Source organism: Biomphalaria glabrata, chromosome 7 (genome assembly GCF_947242115.1).
Source record: "Biomphalaria glabrata chromosome 7, xgBioGlab47.1, whole genome shotgun sequence".
Classification (NCBI taxonomy): domain Eukaryota; kingdom Metazoa; phylum Mollusca; class Gastropoda; family Planorbidae; genus Biomphalaria; species Biomphalaria glabrata.
The window spans coordinates 40747476-40753475 of record NC_074717.1 but is presented as its reverse complement, the minus strand read 5'-3'; the positions used below and the strand labels follow the sequence as shown (position 1 = coordinate 40753475).

Sequence of the window (6000 nt, the reverse complement as noted above, 5' to 3'; positions counted from 1 at the left end):
TTCCGTTATGTTAAGCAGGGCTTTGTTACGATGACTTATAGGACTGATAGGAGTTACTCTGCTATGACTTCCTGCGTTAGTTTATGTAAGCTGAACTTTATCAAAAACTGATAATGAGTGATGAGGGCATTTTTTATCACACTGCTATCTGCCTGCTATCTGCCCGGTCGTATTCGTTTTTTTAGCATCTTTTAACGTGTTCCTGTTGGTCGGGGATGTTGACACCGTATGATGACTCTGCTAACAATGGTACTACTCATTATATTATAAACCATGAGAAATCTATTCGTGTTATTAAATACCCAAAAAGCATCAGAATGTTTTAGAAGTTATACCCATTTATTTCCATAAAAAAAGATACCAACCAAAAGTGTTAAAGCCCTGAGAAGACGGAGGGGCAATGACTTTATTTCTTCAGAAGACTGTTGGTGGGGCAATGACTTTATATCTTCAGAAGATTGTTGGTGAGGCAATTACTTTGTTTGTTCAGCGATCCATAGCCATAAAACCTCGTTTATGGAGAACTGCTGATTTCTCTGGATCTCTCGGAAGGTGTACGACATTAAATTTGTTGAAAAGTGCCTGCAGGTGGAACTTTGGACAATCTAAGTCACCAGAACTAATGAACAATTAATGAATAACTTTTGCCTTGCTCTTTCGGATGACGAAAACATTTTCTATGTTTGTCTTGTGTTTTATGGCATTGTAAGACTTTGAAAATCCGAAGGAGAAAAAAAATCTCACTCCCCCCCCCCCCTCCAAAAAAAAAAAGAAGATTCTTGAAACGAACTAATATGACAAACACTTTTTTACATCCTTTAAAAAAAAAATGTCTCTAGACTAACTAGGTGAATCTATGAGCTCTCTTTCACTTTTTCACATCAGGCCCACTCTCTATATAAAAAAAATCTGAACTAAACCACTGTATTGTTTGCCAGTTAATGGAGCCATCTCATTGAAAGAGCAAGGGTAGATAACTGAGGCTTATGTCTAACGAAAAATGAGGAGCAGACGATCACTACAAATACAAACAGCGAGTGTCAGTAAACCCAGTCCAGGTTTATGATTCCCTCCTGCTAACCCAATCCATAGACCCCCCCCCCCCGTACAGTCCTAAAAACACACCTCTTAGAGTTGCTCCAGCTCCCCGGTTACAGCTTCCCAGGTTAAAAGGTAGGACAAAAGACGCCTGTTGTCTCTGAACGCCAGAGTCTTTTATTCCCTTCTTGTCACTCAGACGGAAGGAAGCTTCTTTCTCTCTTTCGAGATTTATGTCTGGACCCAGGTCTGAACACTGGCTTTGGCGTGCAGAAACATCTTCTTGACCTACCAGCGGATGCGTAAACTTACGAGAGTGCATGAGCAAGAATTTGTGAATGGTACAAGTTCACTGCTGGTACCATTGCAGGATGGAACGAGAAGTCTGAAAGAACCTAAAAGGCCCAATCAGAACAGACGAGTGGTGACTGATTCTGAAACGTTTTTGCATAGGACACTGTCATGAGCCTATTTGGCTGGGATTCGAACTTCAATCTTATAAGCCGACACTGCTATATGGACAACGAAAAAGTGGAACACACCCTCCAATGATTGCAGAGTGCTCAGAACAAAATTCTCAGCAAGGAGCCTTGGTGCATGGAGTCTTGGTACATGGAGGCTTGGTGCATGGAGGCTTGGTGCATGGAGGCTTGGTGCATGGAGGTTTGGTGCATGGAGGTTTGGTGCTCGAATGCTTGATGCATGAAGGCTTGATTGCATAGAGGCTTACAAGTAAAATGCACTATAACACCGAAGCAGAGTGGGAGTTATAGTAATATATGATAAGTCATGCTTATTCATCATATGTCTCACCATAAAAACTTCAAACTCCGTCTATGTTTCAATAGTGCTTCCGAGCAACTAATTGATAATGGAAAGGTAATTATACCTATGCTCTCATTCTCTCTCACACACATACATGACACGTGAATGAAACCTAGACCAATCGTTATAGAAGGCATGAACACTGACCTGCAACGTCATTACCTATGGGCAGGTCTGTACGACGTGGCAACGAGCTATTGGTCTACACTGCCCAATGTTTGCGACGTCACGGGTCAGTATTGAGGCCCGCTATAACGATTTGTCACCATGAAACAGGCTGGACACCTGTTCCTGCGACGTGCGTTCCGGACTGTCATCTCAATAGTCCTGAGTTCCAACCCTGCCTTCTGCTGACGTCATGCAGTTTGGGTTAGGACGTAATAATCCTCAACTTATCAAAGTACGTCCGCAACGCGTAAGACGTAAGAAAATAATCCCATTGTCGAGATCATATCAGAGTAACACTAAATGCACTTCACTGAAACTGTAGACTCTCAGACGAGTTTTAAAAGATACTTGGTAAAAAATATCAGCAAAATGCTTAGGCTTTGGTTTAGGTTAAATAAACCTAGTCTATGTTTTTTTTTTGAAAAACTCCCACAAATACACAGAATAATAATAAATTTCTAAACTATTTTTCAATGTATTGTGTAGGTTTTTAGAGTGTCTCTAGTTTTGTTCTTGTTTAATAATCTAGATCTGTATTTACATTCTGCTTGTATTGTTCTATAGAGCAAAGGTAAGTTACTCGGCTGAACACGGAGTAGCTTCCCCTTGGCTTGCCTCGCCTGCGGCGGGACGGGCTAAGCCCACTTGTCAAATTCGTCATAGCCAGACCAGAAGGGGGAGACTGACAAAAAAAAGGCTCCTCTGATTGGTGCGAGCAGCAGTCGAGGGCTGGGCCCCCTCCTGTCTGAGGGGCGGAGTAAGAAGGCAGAAGGAATCCTGGTTTTTTTTTTTTTTTTTTTTAATAGTTGTGAGTGTGTGTGCGTGTAGTTGGGTCCTGGTGGAGCAAGTCGTGTATGATTTACTGAGTGACGTCTGCAGAGAAATGTGAGGGAGGAAAATTGCGGGGGAGTGAGTGAGAATGAGAATGAAAAAAAAAAGGCCCGTAAAAGGGGGGGGGGGGTAACTACTTGGCGTCCTGTGCGGTATACTAAATACTAAATGCTTATTCCTGGCATGGGTGATCTCCCCCTCCCCCCCCCCCCAACTTAAACTTCAGTGACGTATAATGCTTATTATCGAACTCCTAAGACCACACCATGCAATATCGACATCTAGATAAGTTTGATCAATGAAGTAGTTTCCCTTTCAGACCTTGCGATCTGTAGGGCAGATAATGTTAAGGTCATCTGTTTCTTTGGCCGATTGCTAACGAGCAGGGTGTCACGTGGCCAGCACAACTACAAACCGCCTTAACTTTCCCCAATTAAAGACAGTTTCCCATTAGAGTTAGTCGGATGCAGGAGCTCCCTAAATATCCATAAATTCAAAGTCGAGATTCGAACCAACAGGCTCGAACGCCAGTCGGCCACAGCGCCCCGGATTAATGAAGTAGGCTTTTAAATATCTATTGAACTGTAACAATTTTGGACATGTGATTGACTTTGGACAGTCGTCACAATAGTCCCGTGCTCGAACCCCCCACCCCACCCGCCTTCCCTTGCCACACTGCAGGAGGTTTGATCGAAATAATCTTTATATCTGAAAGAACAGCTGAATGTTACAAGTCAGTAACATGTCAAACAAGTGAAGTAATACGTCAGTAACACGTCAGTAACAAATCAAGTAACAAGTTATTACCAAGTCAAGTAACAAGTCAAGTAAGAAGTCTAGTAACAAGTCAAGTGACAAGTCAAGTAACAAGTCAAATCACAAGTCAAATATCAAGTAAAGCAAGGTAACAAGTAAAGTAACAAGTCAAATAACAAGTCAAGTAACGTAACAAGTCAAGTAACAAGTCATTACCAAGTCAGTAACAAGTCTACTCTTACACAAGCTTGCTCTAGTACAAACCGAGTTAGCCGACTGAAATAGACGTTGGTCTCGCTGTAAACCAAGCCTACTCTTACAGAATCCTACTATACATAAGACACATCTACATAGGACATAAGCATTGTTATCAAGGATCAAAAACATGCACTCCGGTAAGTCTAACGACCCCCATCCCCCGCCCCCCCCCCCAGTTATTATTTTCGTTACCCACACATTGATTGACGCAGATTGACCTACACACATCAACTTCCTGACACTGGGCTCTGCTAGAATGTGAGACTCCCTGCTGACATCGCCCTCACGTGTTTACCTGTCCTGTACAATAGTCCAAATAAATTGGACACATTTCTGACACTCCATGACATATGGCAAAAACATTTTCATGCTAATTGTGAATTAATTTATGACGACATACAGCAACTGCATACACAGTTTACCCCCCCCCCCCGGGCGTTTTTTTTTTCTACTAATGGTCACAATGACGTCATGCCAAAGCTGACATAACTTTAACTTTTAGGTTATGTTTTTAACTAACTGAGAACCTGTCAAAACTGACTAATTTCCTCCCTTTCCCTCCCCCTTCCCCTTTTATTGTATTTATTCTCTCCTCTTGTACGTCTTACCAGCCTCCCCCCTTCTCCGTCGCCCACATTTACTCTTCTGTGTTCGTCAGTAGTCTCCCACCTCTCTCTCTCTCTCTCTCTCTCCTCGATGCGTCCCCCCCCCCATCCCTCTCCTTTCACGACTTCTCGTTGAAGTGAGGACCAAAACAAAAAAAAAAAAAAAAGTTCTTCCATTTCCCTAACAGGGGCCCCTGTAACTCTGCTTGGTCTTTCCTGCAAGGGAAGTAATTAAGGAACAAAAACAAAGCGTTTGGGCCTAGTGTGTATCTTTCTAGTGCTAGACCTTCCAGAGGGACAACTGCCAAGGATTAGTGCATTCTCTACCACAAGGACTACTGACTTGATTTAGGAAAATAATGACTTAAGTCATATTGCACAAGTCATGTCTTCATTCTGCGTGGACAACTAATAACTTTGCAATGTTCAAGTAAGTTGACTTCTAGCGTGCAATGTTATGTTCTATTAATATCACACCATACACCCACGTCTAACTAGAATAAGCCTCACTATGTAAATAGTAGTTTTAACTGCCGTAAACTATACTATCTTGCTTAAGGAACTATTACTTTATACAGAAGTCATTGATTAAGTCATACTTTATACAGAAGTCATTGATTAAGTCATACTTTATACAGAAGTCATTGATTAAGTCATACTTTATACAGAAGTCATTGATTAAGTCACACCTTATACAGAAGTCATTGCTTAAGTCATACTTCATACAGAAGTCATTGATTAAGTCATACTTTATACAGAAGTCATTGATTAAGTCATACTTTATACAGAAGTCATTGATTAAGTCACACCTTATACAGAAGTCATTGATTAAGTCATACTTTATACGGAAGATTGATTAAGTCATACTTTATACAGAAGTCATTGATTAAGTCACACCTTATACAGAAGTCATTGATTAAGTCATACTTTATACAGAAGTCATTGATTAAGTCACACCTTATACAGAAGTCATTGATTAAGTCATACTTTATACAGAAGTCATTGATTAAGTCATACTTTATACAGAAGTCATTGATTAAGTCACACCTTATACAGAAGTCATTGATTAAGTCATACTTTATACATAAGTCAATAATTAAGTCAACATTAACTGGAGGCTATTCACAATAAAAGATACTGTAATAATGTAATGTAATATTAGAATGTGCTTCCTCTGTTTGAGATCCCTCAACTCAAGAAAAAATAAAGAAAATAGATCCAAATACGAAATAGAGCTGATAGATTTATAACAAACGAATATTCCAATTTGATTGGAGTAACACCATTAGTAAAGTCACTAAACTTGGAGACACTTCAGGACAGAAGAATAAAAAGTAAAGTAGCTATAATACATAAAACATTATATCATAACTTACAAAAAGAAAAACAACACCTAATGAAATACTCAGAAAGACACAAAGATAGAGGCACATTTCTTATTTAATACACTTGAACCATTTCATGCAAGTGCTTCTTCTCCCCTAGTATCATTAGAGAATGGGAAATGTAGACCTACTTA

At 40.2% G+C, this 6000-nt stretch overlaps 1 protein-coding gene across 1 annotated transcript in view; it reads left to right on the top strand.

The window, feature by feature from the left end:
• Positions 1–4698: 4698 nt before the first annotated feature.
• Positions 4699–6000, top strand: part of LOC106069777 (sal-like protein 3) — a 96264-nt gene continuing 94962 nt past the window's right edge. The window contains exon 1 of the mRNA XM_056035683.1: positions 4699–4911. The gene's annotated coding sequence lies outside the window, so the exon portion shown is untranslated. The remainder of the gene's footprint in view (positions 4912–6000) is intronic.